We start from the raw sequence: 15,238 nt of genomic DNA on the forward strand, positions 1-15,238 counted from the left end.
GTGTGTGTGAAAGAGAGGGTTACTGAAGGGGTTGTGGGAGGGCGGATGGGCTAAATGGGTAAGGGGCATTAAGGAATCTACTCCTGAAATCATTGCTTCACTATATACTAACTAATTTGGATATAAATTTTAAAAAATAAAGTTAAGTTATACAAAAAAATTTTAAAAAAAAAGAAAAAAGAACTATAGATCAATGAAATAGAATTGAGGGTCCAAAAATACACCCTCTATTTATGGTCAATTGTTCTTTGCTAAAGCTGCCAAGCAGTTCAATGGAGAAAACATGGTATTTTTTAAACAAATAATGCTGAAACATTTGGATATTCAGATGCAAATAAATGCATACATACATAAATGCAAAGATAGGCCCTCATCTATTCCTCACACCTTACACAAAATCAACTTGAAACGGATCATAGGCATAAATGCAAATTAATTTCTAGAAAAAATGTTACTTGCTCTTCTGCATATGAGTCTTTTTTTCCCCCTACAAAAGCCCTGCAATTACCTAACCAGGAGCAGATACCTCACAAAAGAGAGGCCGGCCACGTTCCTTAAAACCTACTCCAATCGCCCTTGTTGCCACTAGACCCATAACTTGGATTACCTTTCAATGTGTTCCAGTGGCCTGTTAGTGACAGCAGGTGCCTCTGCTGAGTCTAGCTTCCCAGATTTGCCCCTTCCTCCAGGGAGTCACTACTTGCTCTGCAGAGCACGTATGGGCCAAGATAATCTAAATAACATGTCCTCCCTAAATATGAAACAGCCTAAGGTACGCATAGCTTCCATCTCTTGCCTTGTTTATTTTCAGTGGTTGTTTCCTCCTTTGACCCACAGTTTCTGGCTCCAATTTAGGACCTAAGGCTGGAGTACAAAACAAACGCAAGTTTAGAAAGGAAGGTGGAAAAGTTTGTTCTAACAGAATTCGTCCACCTGACCACTGAAATACCCAGCCCAGCTTCTTAGTTTTTATTCACTGCTGTCATTAAATATTTATTAAGTAATGACAACATACTTACTGAGCAAGTAAAACAGATCACATGTTATGTAGCTATAAGAAAATACAAAGCCAAAGCCCCACCCCCCAACCCTCAAGAGTCCATTCTAGATGAAGAGTAAACACATGCCTTTATGTCTTCACAGATTGTGCTTACTGGAGCATTCCCAAACTCTTTTCAGTGGGTGACACACCTCTAGGTGATGGAATTTTCCAGACTCCACGTGGGCAAGGTAGCTGTGCAGACAGAATACCCTAAAAGTGCTTCTGAGGGAAGTAGGGGTTATCCTCATGCTGGAGAATGACAAAGGTAGATGATATTTGAAGGAGCAGATGGTTAGAGCATAGCGTCCAGACCCAGGGAATTGATCTCAGTAAGGCAGCTAGCACTGCTTATCACCCCCATGCCTCCAGTTGTCCCACAAGCAGGCATTGTTAGTGACTGATATAAAATGGAGTGTGGCCCATGATGGCTATAAGAACTACCCAAATCTTCCTGATTTGAATTCGCTGTTTCTTAATAGGCAGCAAATTATTTTTATTATATGCTTGAATAACCATGTAAAAGAGGGGCACATGAGTGGCTCAGTCCATTGAACATCTAACTCTTGATTTAGGCTTAGGTCATAATCCCAGGGTCATGGGATCAAGCCCCCATCCAGCTTCATGCTGAATGTGGAGCCTGCTTAAGATTCTCTCCCTCCCTCTGGCCTTCTTCCCCACTCTTGCACTCAGTCTCTCTCTCTCACTCTCTCTCTCTCTCTGAAATAAAAATTTTAAAAAAAACCATGTAAAAGAAAAAATGGGATAGGACAGAAGAAATGTTTAGAGGAAAAGGATGAAAAAATTGAGAAGTAAGGAAAAAGCATTACACTCTAAGTTCACTGAGGTCTTGTACCAACACCTAGCACTATGGCTTGCACATAGAGAGACAAATGCTTGCTGAATGGATGAACAAGTGAATGAGGAGGGGAAAGGGAAGAGACACTATATGTATGAATAATTTAACTTGGTAACTATTTATAAATATTCAATAAGTCTCTTTAAATAGCAAGTAAATCTGCTTTTATATAAAAAGCCAACACCAATGATATTCCCTTCCAGCTCTTCCAGTCAGAAGTGTGCGCTTCTGGAGGCGCCTGGGTGGCTCAGTCCGTTAGGCGTCCAACTTCCGCCCAGGTCATGATCTCACAGTTTGTGAGTTCAAGCCCTGCGCTGGGCTCTGTGCTGACAGTTTAGGGCCTGGAACCTGCTTCAGATTCTGTGTCTCCCTCTGTCTGCCCCTCCCCTACTCGCACTCTGTCTTTCTCTCTCTCTGTGAAAAATAAATAAATGTTAAAACATTAAAAAAAATAAAAAAGAAGTGTGTGTTTCTTACTGGGTAGCCTCTATTTCAAGTGAATCAGCCATATATCCCGCCCAGCTCCCTTTATGATCAAGGTATTGATCCCAGAGATAGGACCATGGAACAGAGCAAAGTTAACAGGTTCCCAACTAGGCCTGAAGCCATGGTTTGGTTTGCCCTGGAACTGTATTCTTAACTAACATGAGATGGAAATGAAGGCTGAATGCTTATTGACAAGAACTGACTACATACCTAAGTGAGTATGTGAAACAGTAAACTTATCTGTCCACGGGGAGTCCTGGAAGAGGCAGTCACTGATTGAGTAGTACATGTAAAGACTTTGTTGATAAAGCCTTCATTGTCTAGCTCTCTGTGCAATGAAAGAATTTAGCTTAGCGACACTTGAGCTCAGTATCTAAGGACTACGACAAGCCCACATTCCTTCTCCGTGGAACACAGAGAGCTTCTCTTTCAATGGCTAAATCCCGGCCATTTGCTAAAGATAACTCAGTGCTCAGAAAGCTCAGGAAGAACAAATGGCAGAGAAAGAGAGCACTGCCTCTGCTAAACACCCCATTCTGTATGTTCAGATTTATGTCTATATGCCACCTACATATCACACAAACAGTCTGAAAGTTAAGGAAGGAGACAAGGCTGACAGGTGTGGGACTGAAAACAGTCACCGTAGATGTGGCTCTTTAGGATGAATTCTTCTATGTAAGAGACTGAAAATTACTTCTCAAATTTAGTTTTTTTAATGTTTATTTATTTTTGAGACAGAGAAAGACAGAGCATGAATGGGGGAGGGTCAGAGAGAGAGGCAGACACAGATTCTAAAACAGGCTCTGGGCTCTGAGCTGTCAGCACGGAGCCCGACGCGGGGCTCAAACTCACAGACTGCGAGATCATGACCTGAGCCGAAGTCGGACGCTTAACCGACTGAGCCACCCAGGCGCCCCTCAAATTTAGTTTTCTAAAACCATGGTGTTGAAAGATACTGGTTGAGAATCTTGAGTCTAAGAATTTATTGAGGTTTTCCAGGCCCATACACACTCTGCGGAGCAAGTCGTGACTCTCTGGAACAAGGGGCAAATCTGGGAACCTGGGCTGGGCACCAGTTATATTGAGAGACCCACTGCTGCTGCCAGGCCACTAGAACACGATGAAATTGAACCCCGGCTGTGGGTCTAATAGCAATAAGGGGTATTTGGTATAGGTTTTAAGGAGCATGGGCATCCTCTTTTTTGTGAGGTGTTAGTTCCAGGTGAGGGGATTACAGAGTTTGGGGGAAGGGAAGATTCCTCAGAGACTCAGACTTCATGTGAGTCTCACCAGAACTCCCTATTTAAAGTGTGAGAATCCTATTCTTTTCGGATATTTTCTGGTTCCCTTCACACTGGAAACTTGGCAAGGCTGTGAATTGAAACTGATGTAATTCTGCAACCAACAAAATTAAGTTTTGCATTTGATTTTTCAACTCTATCAGCCTTGTGGCTATAAGAAATAAAAAATCCTTTTAGGTGGGCCATAGAAGCTCTCTGAGTCTCAAACCAAGAACTGAACCAAGAGCTCAGGGACCTGAGATTTTCATTTTTCTGCAACCACTCCACTATACGACCAACCTACACTGTGGCCCTTGTGGTGATCACCACTGCCAAGCATGGCAGCTCCCGGGGCCCCCAAAGCACATGCTTCAGTTGGGATTTCATCCAAATCAACCATGTGTGATCATCTTATTGTGATGCCATCGAATGTCAGGTGTTATCAGCATTGTATTTCCCACTGGCAAGAGGCTCAGACCAAACCAACCCCAAAAAACAATCACTGAGTTTTTGTCCTAGGACTATTCCTGGTACCAATTTTTATTTCAGTCAGCCTCAAGTCAAGAGATGGAAACCACCAGCTATTCAAACAGGGAGAGCATAACATAAAGAACTATACATTTGGTTCAAAAGTGGCTAGCTACTGAAAGTGGTAAAAGAGAAGTTTAGGGTGTAATGGAGGTGGCAACCACAGACTACAGCTATCATACTTAGGGCTGAAGGAATGGTAAACAAGGAAGAAACTTCAAAATATAGAGAAGGGACGTACCAGCCTAAGATTCAGGCCTCTCTAGGATGGCTTAGCTGCTAAAGAAACGTGCCACCCATCACTGGGATTAAGAAGAAACCTTCCAGAGGACATGTAGTTGCTGGAGCCATGGGAGCAATCCATTACCACAAAGAATACTGCTGGGGCCAGCTGTGTGCTGATCCATTCATAGTCATGTGAAGGGGGGAAAAAAAAGCAGGAAGAAAATAAGTCCCTTCCAACCTTGAGAATTCCTTCAGCACACCCCCCACCCTTAAATGGAGCCTAACATCAACCCTGCTGGCAGAGAAAAACTATAGTTTGCAGAGTACAGGTCCGGGATCACAAAGTAGGTCAAAGAAAGGTGGATTTTTGTCTAAAGGAAAATAAATTAATAACTGAAACACCTAAATCCCAGGGCTGGGTGTAAAGATGGAGGGAGGTGAACAATTACAAGATACACGTGAGAGGCAGAATCACTTGGACTTCCTCTTGGGAGGGGAGTAAAAGGAGTCAGGATCACTTTCTTTTAGAGAGAAGGAGAAAACTGGGGATGCTCAGTCTTGTATCAAATGTGTTTTCATGGGGAAGATAGGGAATTAAGAATTATATCTGGGGCAGGTGTTGTATGTCTACGACACACTCAGGTCAAGGCGTCAAATGGGCAGATAGGTGGCAATACAAACCTGAGGTCTGGCTGAAGATAAAAATGAGCACTATCAGCATATAGAGGTTACTTAGGGTCACAGGTCTCACTGATATCGCCACCAAAGGAAATGTAGATAGATGAAATGGTCAAGGAATGTGCTCTGAGAAGCTCCAGCTTGTAGAAATCAGAGAAGAGATGAGGCGTCAGTAAAGCAAACAGAGAAGCCAGGAGAGAAGAGGAAAAAACCAGGAGAGTTTGGTATTATGGAAGCAAAGAAATTGGTTTCCCTAAAAAGTGATCAATTTTGTCAAACACATTGAAAGTGAAGACAAGCATCCACTGGATTTAACAAGATGAGTTTTAATGGATAGAGGAAGAGAAAAAGAGAGGATCAGAGAAATGGGTGATAGCAGGAGGAAATGTTGGGACTTCTAAACTGAGCTGTCTAATATGGTAGCTACGTGTCACAGGTGGCTATTGAGCACTTGAAATGTGCCTGTGCAGACTGAGAGGCACTGTAAGTGCAAATTACACACCGGGTTTCAAAGATTTGATACAAAAAATATTAAATATTCATTAATAATTTCTATATTAATTGCATATTAAAATGATTTTTTTAATATGTTGGGTTAAGTAAACTACAATACAATTCATTTTACCTCTCTTTTTACTTTTTTAACATGGCTGCCAGAAAATTTTTAATTACAGGTATGGCTCACATTATATTCCTGTTGGAGAGAACTGTACTAGAGCATGCTTGCATGCTAACAGAATGGCCAAAAGAGAAGCCGAGATCGATGATGTAGAAAGAAAAACTGTAAGCAGAAGAGGGAAGACCTTAATAAGCTTAAGTAGTGGGAGGAGGGGTGCAATCAAGGGCAGACAGACAGAAAGACAGGTGTACATAGGTAGATATTTGTCCTATCCTTTAAACAGACACTATCCATTCTTTTTAAGTTGCCATTGAAGGTTAATAAACATTTATCAAAGCCTAGGTTGCAAATAAAATCTTGATATGCTTCTGAAGGTAGAGATCAAATTGCAATAAAATAAGAAATTAATAAGAAAAAGACAGCAAACCCAATCCAATTACATGAATATTACAAAACAGTTTTCTAAATAACTTTTGGGTTAAAATGGAAATCAACACTAAAATACAAAATGTTCAGAAATTAATAAAACCAACTACATTTCAAAACTTATGGGATACCACAAAAACCTTAACTGAAAAGAAAATTCAGAGCTTTTAGTGATCTTACTAATATATATAGAAGACTGAAAATAAATGACCTTAGCATTCAATCAAGACACTTAAAAAAAAAATCAAAATAAGCCAAGAAAATAGGAGAAAGAAAGTAATAAAAACAAAAGGAGAGATTAATGAACTAGAAAGCATAGCAAAACAAAACTGCATAAGCCCAATAAATAAAATAATGGGTTGTTGTTTTTTTTTGTCTTTGAATGCTATGGCACAAAAATCATTAGCAAGTCTGACCAAGGGGGAAAAGGGCAAGGAAACATAAATATATATAATGAAAAAGGGAATATCACTGAAAATAAGGAGTTTTTTTTTTGTAATTCTAAGATTTCCAATATATGCCAATAAATAGACGGTATGTATTTATTTATTTATTTATTTATTTATTTATTTATTTAAACGTAAGCTCTACACTCAACATAGGGCTTGAATTCATGACCCAGAGATCAAGAGTCACATGCCTCACCCACTGAACCAGCTAGGCACCCTGAAATAGACAGATTTTTTAAAAAGATAAATTACTAATATTGGTTCACAAAGAGAGAAAATTAGCCAAATAATCGAAGAACTTGAAAGTGTAGCAAGAGATCTAACTTAAAAAAAAACACTAGGTTCAAATTACTTTACCAGAAAGTCTAACATATCTTAAAAGACAGCTAATTCCTGAGTTATTTAAGTTATTCAGATAATAAAAATCATGACAAGCTTCCCAATTTACTTTATGAAGAAGTTTAATCCTGATACTGAAAACTAACAATGCCAGCAAAAATATAATCTTGGGTCATTTTTACTAATGAATAATCATTTAAAAATCCAAAGTATAATATTAGCAAATCTAATGTATCAGACCATCAGATATGTTTGTGGCAAGTAACAGAAATACTGACTCAAATTCTCTTTAAAAATGAGGATATTTCTTGGGGCGCCTGGGTGGCTCAGTCGGTTGAACAGCCAACTCTTGATTTCAGCTCAGGTCATGATCCCAGGGTTGTGGGACTGAGCCCTGCATTGAGCTCCTCGCTGAGCATGGAGCCTGCTTGAGATTCATTCCCTCTCTCTCTCTCTCTCTCTCTCTCTCTCTCTCTCTCTCTCTCTCTCTCTCTCCCCCTCGCCCCTGCTTGCTCTCTCATTCTCTCTCTCAAAAGTAAAAATAAAATAAAAAAATAAGGATATTTCTTGACTCAGCAGGATGTCTAGAGGTAGAATAAGTTTCAGGGCAGGCTGTAGTTCAATGATGCCATAAAGAATCCAGATATTTTCCATCTTTCTGCTCCACCACCCTTGGTATTCTGTCACTCCTAGGTTTGTAGCACCATAACTGCAATATTTGTAAGTATCCAGGCAAAATGTCCAGAGAAAGATGAAAAAACTGACTTTCTTTGATTTTCACTCAGGATCAAAAACAGTTTTGCCAGAAGTTCTCCTAATGGGTGTTATGTCTCATTAGCAAGAACTGGATTGAATGCCCGTTCTTGAACCGTAAATGGCACGGTACAATTTTAGTCCAGAGCATCAGAATCCCCTGGAAGACCTGGTAAAATACATACCGCTCGGTCCCACCCCCAAAGTTCCTGATTCGGCAGGTCTGGCATGGGGCTTGACAATCCGCATTTCTAATAAATCCTGCACAAAGGTAAATAGGCAGGAGGGAACAGAACTGAGTAGGGTTGTTTGCAGATTTCTCTAGTGCCTTCTCTAAAGTGGTAAGAGTCTCCCTCCAGCAACAGGAGAGCTTAGGCCCTGCCTTGATGAAGAAAAGGAGGAGATTTTTCTGACTTTGCCACTTCTTCATTGCCTTCAGCTCAAAATAAATTTTATGTCAAAGAGGCGTATTTGGGGGTGACATTCCGTTTCTTTGCACAGGTATGCAGTGATATTAAAGCTGATTTTTTAAACCCTTATAATAAATTCATTTAATTTGGGTCAGCTTGACTACATAAAATAAGATTTCTCTCTCCTTCCTTGTCTTCTTCCCAACTTTCTATATCTATTTAGTTTTTGTCCTTTATCCTCCTTTTTATCTTTTAATTTGGAAACAAACTGTAAATAGCCTCTAAACTAGGACAATATTACTTGCCATTTTCCATAACAAGAGACATCTTCATCTGTTATATTTTTTTTACCAAAAAGATATCCTACCTTATTTGTATATTTTGCCTGCAGATTTTTTTTCCTTATTATTTCTAGTACTTTTAGTTACATCTGTTGATTAGAATTTTTAACTCTCAGGAACCCTAATATTAGTGAAAACTAGGAGGCTGCCTATTGTGAAGTGTTTACGACGCGCCAATGTTCTGTAGTAGATTGGCAAATGTACAATAAACACATCATTTCATAATTTCTAGAAGCATATGCTTTTTAATAGACAATTTTTTCAGTGTGGCAAGAAGAATGTGTTATTAACAGACCCAAATATCATTTGCCTCTTTAATATAAGAAGCCAAAGTAGATAAATTTATATTTAGCATTTAATGTTTCAGCATTTTATCTGACTGGAAATGATCTAGATATTCAACAAATATCTAGTATGTTAATTTAGTTTAACTTAGTACAACTTTAAAGATTCAACTTCCCAAAAAGATTTTGGAAACTATTTTTAAGCAGACATGTTTTATAAAACATAATCATTGTGGAAAAGTTCATTTCTTTTTTTTTTTTTTTTAACGTTTATTTACTTTTGGGACAGAGACAGACAGAGCATGAACGGGGGAGGGTCAGAGAGAGGGAGACACAGAATCTGAAACGGGCTCCAGGCTCTGAGCTATCAGCACAGAGCCCGACGCGGGGCTTGAACTCACAGACCGCGAGATCATGGCCTGAGCCAAAGTTGGCCACTTAAATGACTGAGCCACCCAGGCGCCCCAAGGAAAAGTTCATTTCTAAACTTATTCCACTTACATGTGTTTAATTCACATGTTCTAAATGATTATGTTTAGATTACTCATGAACATTTCATGACACATTAGACAAAGTTAGCCATAATCTTAAGTTATTTCTCTTGCTGATAATTTTTGTAACATCAAAACATCATAGAAGCAAAGCATCTATAAAGTTAAACATGTGGCTTCTCACTCTCTGTCTCCCTCTCTACTTCTGTGCTTAACATACATTAAGCAATTTATTTTTATGATATGTTTTGTTCTTAGGATGATTTCAAACTTTTATAATCTTAAATATCTAATAGAGACAACATAAGCTCGTTTGACTAGTCTTAATTTTTATAAGTGCCTATTTTTTAAGCCAATTAAATAGAGCCCTTTTACAACTTATTTTTGGTAAAATACCATCTGGAGGTAGAAAAGTATCACATATATATAACATACATATGTAGACATATATGAACATACGGACACAAACAGAAATCTTACAGCTCTGATTTGAACATTTTAGGAATGAGACAAGATAACACAGAAACTCACAAGTAAAAGAACAGTTGGATCTAATTGTGTTTCTGGCAGATGGAACAAGTTAGGTTACCCACTCAGATTGCTAAAACTTTTTTACTATTATTTATGCAGAAGACTTTTAGGATTTGTATTTGCCCTTGATATGTAATCTTATGGAGGCTGTGGACTAAATTTTGGGTAAGGGAGTTTTCATAGTAGTATGTTTTCTTAAAAAGCTTCCCCCTCCCAACCTTTTTTTGTACATGGTGTAAGTTAGGGTCCAACTTCATCCTTTTGCATGTGGGTGGATGTCCAGTTTTCCCAATGTCACTTGTTAAGAGACTGTCTTTCTTCATTGAGTGGCCTCGACACTCTTGCCAAAGATTTTTTGACCATGTACGTAAGGGATTATTTCTGGGCTGTCTATTCTGTTTCATTGGTCTATACGTCTGTATTTATGCAGGTACCATACTGTTTTGATAACTATAGCTTTATAATATGTTTGAAATCAGAAAAGTGTCAAGATTTCCAACTTTGGGGGTGCTTGGGTGACTCAGCCGGCTAAGTGTCCAACTTCGGCTCAGGTCACGATCTCGCGGTTCATGAATTTGAACCCTGTGTTGGGCTCTGTGCTGACAGCTCAGAGCCTGGAGTCTGCTTCGGATTCTGTTCTTCCTCTCTCTCTGCCCCTCTCCTGCTCGCGCTCTGCCTATCTCTCTCTCAAAAATAAATAAACATTAAAAAAAGTTTTTAACGAAAGACTTCCAGCTTTGTTCTTTTTCAAGATAATTTTGAGGCTATTCAGGGTTCCTTGATGTTCCGTATGAATTTTAGGATGGATTTTTCTATTTCTGCAAAAAATAACTTCAGGATTTTGATAGGAATTACACTGCACCTGTAGATTGCTTTGGGTAGTTGACATCTTAATAATATTAAGTCTTCCAATTCATGAATATGGGATATCTTTCCATTAATCTGTGTCTTCTTTAATTTCTTCTAGTAATGTTTTATAGTTTTTGGTGTACATGTGTTTTAAATTTTAAACACAAAACTTTCAAGCAGTCACAGGAAAATAACTTAAGGTCTGTTCCTTTATAATGACTGCGCTAATGTTATTTACTTCAAATCTACTATTTAAATGCAGTAATTATTAAATGCCAGAGTTATCGGCAGAAACTGTGCTGGAAGACAGTTTGAACCACAATGAATCTTGAAATAAATGAGGTCCACATATACAGAGCTGACTATATGATGGAGAGTTCTCCAAATTAACTTGTACGCAGAATACTTTTATTCCCCAAAGAAGAAGTAATTAAAATGTGCTAAGCTGGAACTTATGTATACATTCCTAAAACTCAACAAGAACTGAAGCAATTGTTGACAATTTAGACCAACATCCAGATTTTTCTAGGACTGTTTTATCACCAACATTGCTTAGAAGTGCCAGATTTTGTTAATAATAACAAGCAGACTGATCTTATTACATTTAAATTCCCAGGCGATGCATAACTTGATTCCCTGTCCCTGGGGAGGTCTTCTCCCACCACTGACCTTTAGTTCGCTCCTGGCACTAGGCCTCAGAGAGTTTGCCTTCGGAAGCTAGCAGGCCAGTAGTGACTCCGTGCTTATCTCCCCTCAGCATCAGTCACCTGCCGCTCTGCTTCTAGAGTGCCTGCCACTCTCTGCTCTTCTCAGGACCGCGTCATGGCTTCTGCTTACTACCCTCCCTGACCATCTCTCAGCTTCTGTCCCGGCTGTGAACTGCTGACTGAATCTGCGCTCTTGCATTCCAGCCACCAAGAGAGGATCCCATAATAAAACACTTTGTGCCAGTCTCCCTCACGGGCTGCTAGCCAGTTTAGAGGTTGAACTGCCTTTGGGCCAGACACCCAGACGTGTGCAATCACCAATGGCCAGAGTGGCAGGACCATGTGGCCGGCTTTCCTGTGGAGGAAGGTCCAGGCAAGGCGGGCAGGCATCCAAACTTGTTCCTCTCCAAACTTCCCTTTCTCCTTGTTTTCCTTCTGTCTCCTCCCCACCAGCTCTTGTGACTTCTGTGCTGTCCGCTTTCTCTCTTTTCTCTCTCTCTTCCCCTTTCCCCTCTTTCCTCTCTATGACAGTTTCTATGGATCTCCAGATATGAAGCTTCACAAATTTATATTCACTGTCCGCTCTGTAACAGTAATAAATTCTTCCCTATATAGCCTCGGGCCCCTTATGCTCAACTAAAAGCAGATGAGAGAACTGGCTACCAAATAAACTTAAGTTGGCATGTGGTCTTTAGTTACCCATGATTGTATGACATCTCTAAACCTAATCCTTTAACCCTTTGTAACAAATACCCCCACCCCACCCCCACCAATCATTATCTGTGAAAACTTACTAAGCAATCTCTTTCAGGGTAAATGGTAAACTTTTAGGGTGCTTTACTTGGGAAAATAAGTGTCAGAACTTACTACTCCAGAGCCCTACTGAGAGTTATTCATCAGTCTAGCATTTTACAAGCTGTCATCCTTTCATTTTCTCTCCCACATTGGTTTCTTTCCAGAATGCAGATGTCCTATAGCAGATACAGTAGGGGAGAAGCAACTGCGTTACACAAGACAAAGAAGGGCAGTGGAGAGATTAGCAGCCCTACTCACTAGCAGGTGGACTGCACTGTCCTGAATAGCAGGAACAGTTTCCTGTGGGCCAGCCTTCTTTCTATTTTTATTTCTGAAAAAGACAATCAGATTTAACACGAGAGCTTATACGAACTGCTTTTAAAAACCCAAGCCCACCTTCCTAACATTAATTTCAAGTTTTCCGTATCTCCTCCTACACGCATAAGAATTTTTCCCTAGCTACAATTATAACTAGGGACACATTGCTCTTTTATTTCCAGCTGCAGGCAGACAGACTTTGTTGGTGTGGCTGCAGGAGGTAGACAAATGCTTCTCCAACACTTTGTGTAATCTAGCCCAATGCCCACCGCATCTAACGGGTCACAAATGTTTACCAGTAAAAAAATATGGTCAAGCCTTTAGGAGTTCACAACCTAAGGAGAGAATGAGAGAGAGAAACGTAATGCACTATTGATTTTCCAAATGACCATTGTCAATTCCTTCACCTTCTCCTTCAGTCTGTCCAAAGCAGTAAAGACAGAAGAGCCTATCAATCAGACAGGAGTCAAAGCCCTCTGAAAATCCCTGCAATCCCCTTCTTCCTGTCACCAGGGAGTTACTTCTAAGGACTTCAAGATTCTCCCCAACCCTGCCAGCAGCCTGACAACTTTTTTTCCCCCTGATATCAGAGCCTCTACCCCCTCTGCAAAGTAAATCCCTCCCTTAGCCTCGTCTCCTTTTTTTCCACATTCTGGCCTCTCCCTGGAATGTCTTCCTTGCCCTGCCTCCCTTCCTCCTTTTTCCATGGCACTTCTTCCCTCTGGAATGGCCTCAGCCCATGAAGCATCCGCCTTCCATGTAGTATGGAAGTTAAACTAACTCCCTACAAGGGCCAGGTAGGACAGATGGTGTTCTTTCAACTTTGCACATTAAGTATATGGGAATATTCTTTACTTTGACAAAGATATGCTCTATCTTGTTCCTCCTGGAAACGTATGGCCCTTGGTCAACCTTTCATTTTCACAATTTTGATAGAATAGGGATACATTAGGATAGGATCCATTTTCCTCCTAATTCTACTCTAAGAAAAACAACAGTGCAAGAATGGGGTTAAAATGACAATAGGCACTTAACGTCAGTAAGTGGCAAAGGACCTTTTGAATAACAGGGAACATTTGCACCCTTAGAAGGCTTCTCTCCAGCCACTGTTCACCCACATGGAATACGGGTCCAGTGTGGCTACACACCTTCTGCCTTTCCAGGAGACAGAAATCCAGATATTTTTGCAAAAAGAAGGAAAGAAAGAAAGAAAGAAAGAAAGAAAGAAAGAAAGAAAGAAAGAAAGATCTATCTTTCAAATGTTGTCAGCTAATTCAAAAGAATTTAAAATGCTACAAAGACAAAGCAAATAAGCATGCAGAGTGCATGAGGATTTCCGGGGTGCAGTCTCTGGAGCTATAAATGCTAACAGGCGTTTATCAGATTTTATTATACGTGCATTTGCTTAATTTACAACAGACAGTTCCATGATTATGCTTTTTATAGCGATCAGTAGTCTGTTTTTGTATTCATTCTCCATATTTGTGGTATATCTGTGTTTCCTATGCTATCTCCATGGTGTTATTAATAGTGCATTAAGATAAAATTACCCTCCTTTCCCTCCTCTCTTTCTCCCTCCCCCGCAAAAGGATTTACGACATAGCACTTTCAAAACCAAAGCCTGGAATCAAATTAGTTGAGATATCAAATTACAGTAGCTTTATGGAGTTCTCTAGAGTGGCTAGAAATTTTACCAATAATCTTACTGTAAATCCTTGTTCAGAGGAGAACTGAGTAAACCCGGTTAGCGTTACACACACACACACACACACACACACACGCACGCACCCCACACACAGCACTACGATGCAAACTAAAACTGCAGTATGTGAGTCACTTCTCTTAACACTACCATGGGCCTTCCTAAGGCTAAGGAGCTCCATGCAGAGGATTTTTCCCACTTCTGAACTCCAACCATTTGGCACCCTCTCCCATCAGCATTTACTCCATAATTTTATCAAAACTGCATGTACATCTGCCTTCCCTATAAGAGCAGGGACTGCAGTCACCAGGCCTGGCACAGTGCCATGCACATAGTTGGCAAAGCAAGATGTATTGCATAAGCCATTATCATCAGCCAAATAACAGCTACCATTTCCAGAGCACTTACTATGTGCTAAGTAGTTTACCTACATTATCCTGGAGGCTTTCCCAGACCAGACCATCCAATTCAAAGCAGCACCCCAGTCACCCTGTAGCACATAACCTTATTTTATTTCTCTAAATAGGATTTACTGCTATCTAATGTGTTCTCGTTTAGTTATGTCTCCCCCACTAGAATGAAAGCTCCAAGAGAACAGTCATTTTGTCTATCTACCTCGCACTTGGCACATAGAGAGCAAATAAATGAACCTAAACTTCCCACTTCCAGCTCACCAAACTCTACACCCGAAAAACAAGTAATCCAGTGAAGAAATGGGCAGAAGACATGAATAGACACTTTTCTAAAGAAGACATCCAGATGGCCAACAGGCACATGAAAAGATGCTCAACGTCACTCCTCATCAGGGAAACACAAATCAAAACCACACTGAGATACCACCTCACACTCGTCAGAGTGGCTAAAATGAACAAATCAGGAGACTATAGGTACTGGTGAGGATGTGGCAAAATGGGAACCCTCTTGCACTGCTGGTGAGAATGCAAACTGGTGCAGCCACTCTGGAAAACAGTGTGGAGGTTCCTCAAAAAATTAAAAATAGATCTACCCTATGACCCAGCAATAGCACTGCTAGGAATTTACCCCAGGGATACAGGAGTGCTGATGCATAGGGACTCTTACACCCCAATGTTTATAGCAGCACTCTCAACAATAGCCAAATGATGGAAAG

Source organism: Neofelis nebulosa, chromosome 15 (assembly GCF_028018385.1).
Source record: "Neofelis nebulosa isolate mNeoNeb1 chromosome 15, mNeoNeb1.pri, whole genome shotgun sequence".
In the NCBI taxonomy this organism is placed as follows: Eukaryota; Metazoa; Chordata; class Mammalia; order Carnivora; family Felidae; genus Neofelis; species Neofelis nebulosa.